Source organism: Triticum urartu, chromosome 3 (genome assembly GCF_003073215.2).
Source record: "Triticum urartu cultivar G1812 chromosome 3, Tu2.1, whole genome shotgun sequence".
Lineage (NCBI taxonomy): Eukaryota > Viridiplantae > Streptophyta > Magnoliopsida > Poales > Poaceae > Triticum > Triticum urartu.
This window is the reverse complement of record NC_053024.1, coordinates 42,156,012-42,164,646: the sequence shown is the minus strand read 5'-3', so window position 1 is coordinate 42,164,646 and position 8,635 is coordinate 42,156,012. Positions and strand designations below refer to the sequence as shown.

Sequence of the window (8,635 nt, the reverse complement as noted above, 5' to 3'; positions counted from 1 at the left end):
AGTGCTAAGCGTTGATCGGCAGATCTTTTCTCACCAGTCTTACAGAACTATTTTGCAACAGAGGTCATGTTGCAGAAAATATTTGTAACAAAGATTGTGTTATAGGAAAAATGGTTTACAACAGAGATTATGTTTGAGATTTTTGTTACAACAGAGGTTCTGCTGTAAAAAAAAAAAACCTCTCCACCGTCGAGTTGCTACGGCAACATTTCTCATGTTTCGGAAACATGGGTGATGTTGCAAAATGTTAAGACTTGCGATGCGTGAGACTGAACCGATATGTGGTTGACTCTCAATGAGGCGGTCGAAGAGCGTAGAATCGGCTGGATGATTCTAATCATTTTTCGATTTTTTTAGGGGTACAAGTTGAATGGGCGCTAACCAACCGTCCCTGAGACGGCAAGGGTTCCATTTTTTGGAGTGGCAAGGCTTCAAGGCCCACTACCACGCAACTAGAGTCTCGCTCGCTCGCCGCCGCCGCTCGTTTCCCCATCCCCTTGCCGCCGCCGCCGCCGCCGCCATGCTCCGGCTCCGGTGTTGCGTCCTCACCCAGCTCCTCTCTTCTCCACCCCCGTCTCCCGCCTCCCAGCTCCGCCGCCTCATCTCTGCCGCAGCGCCCGCCATCTCCCCGAACCCTACCAGCTTCGCCGTAGAGGACTACCTCGTCGACACCTGCGGCCTCGCCCGGCCCCAGGCACTCGAGGCCTCCGCCAAGCTCTCCCACCTCAAGTCCCCCGCCAATCCCGACGCAGTCCTCGCCTTCCTCGCCGGCCTCGGCCTCTCCGGCGCCGACGTCGCCTCCATCGTCGCCAAGGACCCGCTGTTCCTCTGCGCCAAAGTGGAGAGGACCCTGGCCCCCGTCGTCGCGGGGCTCACCGGCCTCGGTCTGTCACGCTCCGAGATCGCGCGCCTCGTCTCGCTCTCCCGTGACAGATTCCGCCGTATGTCCACCGTCTCCAATGTACCTGGGCTTATTCGGCTCCTTCGAGAACCTCCTCCGTGCTGTCAGCCGTGGCTTATGCCTTCTCTCGGCCAACCTCGAGACGGTGGTCAAGCCCAATGTCGCGTTCCTGCAGGAGTGCGGGCTAGGTGACTCCGACATTGCCAAGTTGTGCGTCACCCAGCCATGGCTGCTCGCCTCCAACTTGGAGCGCGTCCGGGAAGTGGTGGCACTTGCTGAAGGTATAGGTGTGCCTCGTGGCTGTAGGATGTTCAGACACGCATTGAATGCTGTTGCACGCCTCAGCAAGGAGAAGATCGCTGCCAAAGTGGATTACTTGAAGACGACGTTTAGGTGGTCGGATGCTGAGGTCTGCATTGTTGTGTCCAAGTTTCCATTTGTGCTGATAAGTTCTGACCAGATGGTGCAGAGCAAGTCAGAGTTCCTGATCTCTGAGGCGGGGTTGGAACCGGCATACATCGCTCATCGGCCGGCATTGCTCTTGTACAGCCTGGAGGGCCGGATCAAACCCCGGTACTATGTTCTAAAGTTTCTTAAGGAAAATGGATTGCTTTGTCATGACCGAGATTACTATAGTGCAGTCATGCTGGCAGAGAAGGTATTCATGGAGAAGTTCATATGCCCTCATAAGGAAGCTGCGCCGCACCTCACAAAAGACTATGATGCCGCTTGCAAAGGGGAAATGCCGACTAATTTCAGATTCACATGAGCCATGAACGGGTTATGAAAATTCGTAACTGTGTGCTGGTTGTCCGTTGATGTATGTCTGCTAGATATCCTGGGCTAGTCGTTGCTAACGTGTGATGAAACTGATAGTTTGTTTCTGAATCCTGATATTTAGTGTCATCATTCAGTTGAGAAGAAACCATGGCTTCGTTATGAACTTTTCCATCCGCATTAATGATTTTAAACACACTTATTGGACCTAAGAAAGTGTGAGATGAAGCCATTCTGCAATGCAAATTAAAATTTTAGTTTTCAAGTTAGTTGCTGGTGCATTGAGAGTTTGAGACAATGGGCCTGTTTGCATCCAGCCAGCAACAGCCTTACCAAAAATATTTGGGTATTGACTGGCTTGTTGGCCTTTGGTTGGAAGCAGAGTTTTTGGTTATGCGCCAAAGTTTTGGTTGCTCGTTCAGTTCTAGCATCAGGTTGTTGTAGTATCCACGCGGCAAAATAGTGCACTAATTTTTTGGCGAGCCCTGATTTGGCAAATCTGGTATGGGCGGCATCCAAACAGCCCCGATGAGCCAAGGTAAGGTCTCCTTCATTGTGGGTAATGAACTCCTAATGTTCTATTAATGTTTTTTTAATTCATAGTGGATAATTGGAGGATCTTATTTAGGTAAATAGTCTTTTCTGATAGCAACTGGCGGGGATGTTGCCTCCTGGTTTTAGTGATTCGTATTTAGTAGTATCAATTAACCTGTCTCTGGCTTAATCTTATTTTCAGTTGCTGTTTGATCTAAAAATAATTTAGGTTTGCTCATATGCAGATTCACAGCAATCCACTTTTGCTCTAGTTAGCTAACTAATTATAGATGTAGTCTTTCAGCTATCAGCTATTGAAAGTCTCTGGAAGTGAGTTCACTTAAGTTATGCTAAAATAGTACAACTTTACTTGGTTCAGATGTAACGGTTTGGAGCCATTGGTCCTACTGGAAATACCTACTGGGCTGTAGGATAACTGGGCAGGGCCCACATCTGTACATGTTATCTGCGTAAGAGAGATGCTCACTTAAATAAACTTTGAACTATCACATAGAGTTGGGTTATAAGCATTGGCATTATTTAAGAAAGTAAACAATCAGATGCATGGCTATGGTCTCTGTCGTACAGGTTCCAATAAATTTCCTCATTTTCGTGGTATATAGGATGAACTGGAATAGGGAAAATAAGTTTTAAGTCATCAGGCCGATTTTTGGGAGAAAATCATATGTAACAACTAATTTCAGCTAAAGATGTTTTAACACAATAATTGGTTTCCCATGTTACCTTTTGACAATGCTTTGAGAAGTAAATTTTATGTAGGCCGTTGGCTCAAAATGCAGCTCACCATTTAGTGAGAATCTAATGTCTTTATGAAGTGTATGCTTTAGCATTTTATACTATTTACTGAGACAATGGTCCAGACCGGACTGATGGCAACATTTTATACTATTTACTGACACGTTTATATATGTCAATGTAAGAATAGAAATGTGTATGTTGTGTTGTTTGTGTAGTTCATTAAAACATCTATTTACCTACTGTTTGGTTAGTGCTTGCAGGATCTGACAATAGCCTATTCTGCCTCTTACAGCTCTCATCCCTTCTTGACATGAAGGAGATTTGCATCCATTTACGATTTCCTAGAGAGTTTATAAAGGCCTGTTCATGTTAATCTTGGAAACATACCACTCATGAAGGAACTATTCTTTTTTAGATCTTCATTGCATACGCTCTCTAATTTTTTGTTCATGGTTTTCCTTCTTACGTCCTTGCTAAAATATTCAACCTTATAGTTATGTTATTTGGGCTACACATCCACATGTTTGCTTTCTGTGATGGCTTATATACTCTAGAGATTATCTTGAATTTTGGGACTCGAAAGCGTTCTCTGACTTGGCTTTGTCTATATTCTGCATTGTTACTCCAGATAGAATCCACAGTAGTTAGATAAGTTAGCTTGAAAACTTCTGACTGATGGACATGCTGGTCCAATGGCAACACCAGCCAACCATGTACAACTTTTGTAGTCAAAGCAAACTGATGGTTGTGTATAGATATCCTGGGCTAGTCGTTGCTAACGTGTGATGAAACTGATAGTTTATTTCTTCAAACATGATATGTAGTGCCATCATTCAGTTGAGAAGAAACCATGGCTTCGTTATGAACTTTTTCGTCCGCATTAATGATTTTAAACAGATGTATTGGAACTAAGAAAGTGTGAGATGAAGCCATTCTGCAATGCAAATTAAAATTTCAGTTTTCAAGTTAGTTGCTGGTGCATTGAGAGTTTGAGACTATAGGCCTGTTTGCATCACAACCAGCAACAGCCTTACGAAAAGCATTGGTGTTAAGGAGTATTAGTATTGGTCTAGGAGTCCTTATTAGTCTATGTTTAGTTTCCTTGCACCTCAAGTCATGTGTAATATATATATGCCTCTTGGGCCTTCAATAAAGATAAGTTGCTTTCCTAACATGGTATTAGAGCCTAGGTTTAGGTCTCCGGACGCCGCAACTCGTCCTTGCGATCCACTATTTTTTTTCTCAATCGATCTGTTTTTCTCTGGATCGATCTCGTCTTCCATGGCACCACCAGCCCCGCGATCCGCCTGGCGCCTTGACTGCTCGCCCAGCTGCTTCGGCGTGGGCACCTCGTGGGCCGCTACCTGCCCCTGGATCGATGGCGGCTGCCTCAGATCGGGACCATCGCCTCCTGTGCGCTCGGCTGGGGCGCTCGGCTGGAAGCACCTCCAGGCTCCAGGAAGGATCCGCTCCACGTGCAGGCCCGCCCGTACAGCTCCAGCAGCCTGCGTGTTGCTCTCCTGCAGCTGCAGGCTTCTGTCCGCACACGTTTGCCTGCAGCTGGATCTCATCTTGGCCAACGCTGCTGCTTCCTGTCGACCGCGTGTGCCCCTGCTGGCTGGCTGCTGCTCTGGTCCTGCACGTCCATCTGCGTGCTGCTGTTGTTCCGCTGCCCTTTGCTGCTCTACTCAGCTGATGCGTTCTGCTAGCCTACTTGCTAGTTGATGTGTTCCTGCTAGCCTATTTACTAGCTGCCGCTGCTGATCTTTTAGTCATTGCATTAGTCTGGCATGTGCTTTTTCTATATTTTTCGCTGCGTCCACCAAATTCGTTGATATTTTGTGTTTTCTCATGTCATGTGAGTCCACCATACCTACGTCTGTCAGCCTTTTTCTGGTCATTGTCCTCTATAGGATTTCTGTGGCCTCTCTTTGCATTGTTGATCTAAGCCCATTCCCTTGCCGCCGAGCTTCTTTCGCCGTTGGTTTTCATGGGCCATGATTCTTTAAGCAATGCTTTATTCTCTCGATGGACCATCTTCTTTCGACAACCCATCTTCTCTTGATACTTCTTTTGTATCTTCTATCGGTGCGGTGTCTTCCTCTGATGTGCCATCTCTTCATTATCCCCTTTGGCGACTCGACAGGTTTTGAAGACTCTTCATGCTACGACGACACTCTCAAGACACGGATTTGGATTATCATTTTTTTTTAGTATTACACTTCTTCAAATGCAATGCTATTGCATACGCTTTGCATTTGAGGGGGGGTGTTAAGGAGTATTAGTATTGGTCTAGGAGTCCTTATTAGTCTATGTTTAGTTTCCTTGCACCTCAAGTCATGTGTAATATATATATGCCTCTTGGGCCTTCAATAAAGATAAGTTGCTTTCCTAACACCAAAGTTTTGGTTGCCTGTTCAGTTCTAGCGTCAGGTTGTTGGTGAATCCACACGGCAAAATAGTGCGCTAATTTTTTGGCGAGCCCCGATTTGGCAAGGCTGGTACGGGCGGCATCCAAACAACCCCTGTGAGCCAAGGTAAGGTCTCCTTCGTTGCGGGTAATGAACTTTGAACTCCTAATGTTCTATTCATGTTCTTGCAATTCATAGTGGATAATTGGAGGATCTTATTTAGGTAAATAGTCTTTTCTGGGAGCAACTGAAGGGAATGTTGCCTCCTGGTGTTAGTGATTTGTATTTAGGAGTATCAATTAACCTGTCTCTGGCTTAATCTTATTTTCAGTTGTTGTTTGCTCTAAAAATAATTTAGGTTTGCTCATATGCAGATTCACAGCGATCCACTTTTGCTCTAATTAGCTAATTAATTATAGATGTAGTCTTTCAGCTATCAGCTATTGAAAGTCTCTGGAAGTGAGTTCACTAGGTTATGCTAAAACAATACTCCCTCCGTCCCATAATGGAAGACGTTTTTGCAAGCTATGTTAGCTTTCAAAACCGTCTTACATTATGGGACAGAGTAGTACGACTTTACTTGGTTCAGATGTAACGGTTTGGAGCCATTGGTCCTACTGGAAATACCTACTGGGCTGTAGGATAAATGGGCAGGACTCACATCTGTACACGTTTTTTGCAAGCTATGTTAGCTTTCAAAACCGTCTTACATTATGGGACGGAGTAGTACGACTTTACTTGGTTCAGATGTAACGGTTTGGGGCCATTGGTCCTACTGGAAATACCTACTGGGCTGTAGGATAAATGGGCAGGACTCACATCTGTACACGTTTTTTGCAAGCTATGTTAGCTTTCAAAACCGTCTTACATTATGGGACGGAGTAGTACGACTTTACTTGGTTCAGATGTAACGGTTTGGAGCCATTGGTCCTACTGGAAATACCTGCTGGGCTGTAGGATAAATGGGCAGGACTCACATCTGTACATGTTATCTACGAAAGAGAGCTGCTCACTAACTTTGAACTATCACATAGAGTTGGGTTATAAGCATTGGCATTATTTAAGAAAGTAAACAATCAGATGCATGGTTATGGTCTGTGGTACAGGTTCCAATAACATTCCTCATTTTTGTGGTATATAGGCCGAACTGGAATATGGAAAATAAGTTTAAGTCGTCAGGCTGATTTTTGGGAGAAAGTTATATGTAACAACTAATTTCAACTAGGATGTTTTAACACAATAATTGGTTACCCATGTTACCTTTTGACAATGCTTTGAGAAGTAAATTTTATGTAGGAGGTTGGCTCAAAATGCGGCTCACCATTTAGTGAGAATCTAATGTCTTTACGAAGTGTATGCTTTAGCATTTTATACTATTTATTGAGACAATGGTCTAGACCGGACCGATGGCAACATTTTATACTATTTACTGACACATTGATATATGTCAATACAAGAACAAAAATGTGTATGTTGTATTGTTTGTGTAGTTCATTAAAACATCTATTTACCTTCTGTTTGGTTAGTGCTTGCAGGATCTGACAAAAGCCTATTCTGCCTCTTACAGCTCTCATCCCTTCCTCTTGACATCAAGGGAGATTTGCATCCATTACGATTTCCTAGAGAGTTTATAAAGGTCTGTGCATGGTAATTTTGGAAACATACCACTCATGAAGGAACTCTCCTTTTTGAGATCTCCATTGCATACGCTCTCTAATTTTTTGTTCATGGTTTTCCTTTTTTACATCCTTGCTAAAATATGCAACTTTACAGTTATGTTATCTGGGGTATACATCAACATGTTTGCTTTCTGTGATGGCTTATATACTCTAGAGATTATCTTGAATTTTGGGACTCGAAAAAGTTCTCTGACTTGGCTTTGTCTATATTATGCATTGTTACTCCAGATAGAATCCACAGTAGTTAGATAAGTTTGCTTGAAAACTTCTGACTGATGGACATGCTGGTCCAATGACAACACCAGCCGACCATGTACAGCTTTGTAGTCAAAGCAAACTGATGGTTGTGTATAGATGATGTTTTACATAGCAATTATATGCTAATTAAAGTAACTTTTCTTGTGCTCCATGATTAGACGATTGCCTTCTTGGCCCTTGAAAATATCATTGGACAAATTACTGTTTCGTATGAAGTACTCCTCTTACTTTCCTTGATAATAATTTCCTAGGTGTGAAAATCTCTCTATCAGTCTGTTCTTGTTAAAGAAGATGCACTGTCTTGCATATGATTCAGAGCATAAACACTTGCTACATTCTTTTTCTAGGTATTCAAGATCATGCGAGCTGCTGGATCTGTTTGTATGTCGCCTGAACCCTACCTAGTGCTCTACAAGGCCTGGAGCAAAAGTTGGGAGTCTAGTACAGATCGATTCAGATCTGAGGTGTTATATCTTAAAAGAATACCGAGAGTTTGTTTAACTGGATGGATGCAGCCTTGGCTGGAGCATCTGCAATCGTATTTTGTTCTCTTGAAACATAGGTCTGAAGCTTACAAAAAGTTCGTTGATCAGCTCCATGGTAACTGGTTGCAGAGTCCAGTGATGTGCTGGAGTGTTTTCCGCTAGTTAAGTCTGATCCATGCACTCCTAGTGGTGTGGACAGCTTCTGCATGTACAGGGGAGGGAGGAATTGCCTGAACATCGGCAATAATAGGGAGTTGGCCCATGGATGTACTTAACATTCACACGGATGGTATAGAGGGAGCTATGTATTTGGTGCTAGCTGCTGAGTCTCAATTGAGCATGTGACTGTATCCCTTTTATGCTTTTTGGTTCACGCTTGTGGTAGATTCTGGTGTCTTATGGATGAAATTATGATAAATATAAATGAAATTAGGATAAAAGCACAATTCAGAAAATCATCTCGTCTCATAGAGTATGTTTATAGCTCTCATTATGCTGATCTCTGAACAGAGGATCCAAATTGGAGAAAAGATTCAGAGGAAACATGTTGTATCTGGGGCAGCATACTGATGACTTTACATTCTTTCATGTTGTTCCATTAAAATTACTCCCTCTATCCCATAATATAAGAGCATTTTTTATGCTAGTGTAGTATAAAAAACGCTCTTATATTATGGGGCGGAGGGAATAGTAAACAGTGTTAGCTGACACTCTTCTTCCCTAACAACATTTTTATTGGTTTCTTCCCCTTGCATTTCATTAATTAAACACCAAGATAACTGCCCCAAAATACCGGATGGAATCCACATCAGACATCTCTATCTTGGCAAA

At 43.5% G+C, this 8,635-nt stretch overlaps 1 long non-coding RNA gene and 1 pseudogene across 1 annotated transcript; both read left to right on the top strand.

The window, feature by feature from the left end:
- The first annotated feature begins 416 nt into the window (after positions 1-416).
- Positions 417-2,769, top strand: LOC125542653 (annotated as a pseudogene).
- Positions 2,770-5,375: 2,606 nt separating this feature from the next.
- Positions 5,376-8,272, top strand: LOC125547858. Its single transcript, XR_007300812.1, has 3 exons — positions 5,376-5,508; positions 6,950-7,018; positions 7,667-8,272. It is a non-coding gene; the product is annotated as an uncharacterized LOC125547858 (long non-coding RNA).
- The last annotated feature ends 363 nt before the right edge of the window (positions 8,273-8,635 follow it).